This window comes from Carlito syrichta, unplaced genomic scaffold (assembly GCF_000164805.1).
Source record: "Carlito syrichta isolate Samal-C Ts95f unplaced genomic scaffold, Tarsius_syrichta-2.0.1 Scaffold313936, whole genome shotgun sequence".
NCBI classification, from domain to species: Eukaryota; Metazoa; Chordata; class Mammalia; order Primates; family Tarsiidae; genus Carlito; species Carlito syrichta.
In genome coordinates this window covers 235,088-236,267 of record NW_007258032.1, presented here as the reverse complement: position 1 = coordinate 236,267, position 1,180 = coordinate 235,088, and positions in this window count along the sequence as shown.

Here is a 1,180-nt window from a genome sequence, read left to right as displayed (position 1 = left end):
GTGTGTGTGTGTGTGTGTGTGTGTGTGTGTGTGTGTGTGTGTGTGTGTGTGAAATTGTAGCATAAAAGTTAAGGTTGTTCATTCACTATGATGGCATCTTAGAATTAAACAAAACTTTTACTAGGGCTGAAAAGAGAAGACTGATTAATGTGGTGTGATTATTCTGAAGATAAATATCTGGTTACAGAGAGTATTTTATACTAAAAAATACTTATACATATGGCTGTGTGTGAGTCTGTGAGAGAGACAGAGAGTGAGAGATTGACAGAGAAACACACACACACATGTGTAACATCCACACCCCTCCAGGGCACACAGACAGAAACAACTCTGTTTGTCGCATCTTCACAGTAACAAATGGTCTGCATCTCTGTAATCCCTCTATATAGTTAAGAAACGCACTGCACCAGCGGTTCAAGGTAAGGGTTCGTAATAACAATCGACATGTACCAACTGCATTGTTACAGAACAGGAGCTGAAACACTATGTTGGTGTTGGGATGCTTTGTGTGTGTATAGTGGCATTTGCATAAACTTAAGCTACAAGATGATCTTAAAAGTGGTTTTCTTCCAAGTGCCTACTTAAATCCATGGCAGGGGAAGAGGTTAGTGTATTTGGCTGCAGTCATTTCATAGCGATGATCCCTTTAAATTTTATATTGTTTCAAAGTCTATTCAGTGTATCTATTACTTAAGAACCTGTAGAAATATGTAACAAGGATTTTAATATGACATCTTTACATACATCACTTTAGCATTTAATGAATAATTTCTATCACCATTTCATAAGAGTTCATAAGCATATCACATGAATTAACCTAGCAGAGACTCTGGAATAATACCAAGAAAATATAAAATGGAAACTATACATGTGGCAGATAGCAACAGCTGTTTGCCTAGCTAATATCTATTCTTCCCTCTTTGAATGATTTTGTTTGAAGAAACAAATGGCTACCTAAAGAGCCAAAGTTCTAGCTACCCTTATAGGTAGGGGTGGGCACTTTTGGTCAGTGAAACAGCAGTGAAAGTATGCTGGGCATTTCTGGGAAGCTTTGCTTTCCTTTTTCTCTGGAATGAGATCTGGAGGCTGGGGGCACTGTGAAAATCAGGATGGAAAGCTGGAACCTGGGAGCATGGTTGCATGGGAAGAGTGTCTTTTTCAGCTTGCAGCAGTCAGAGGA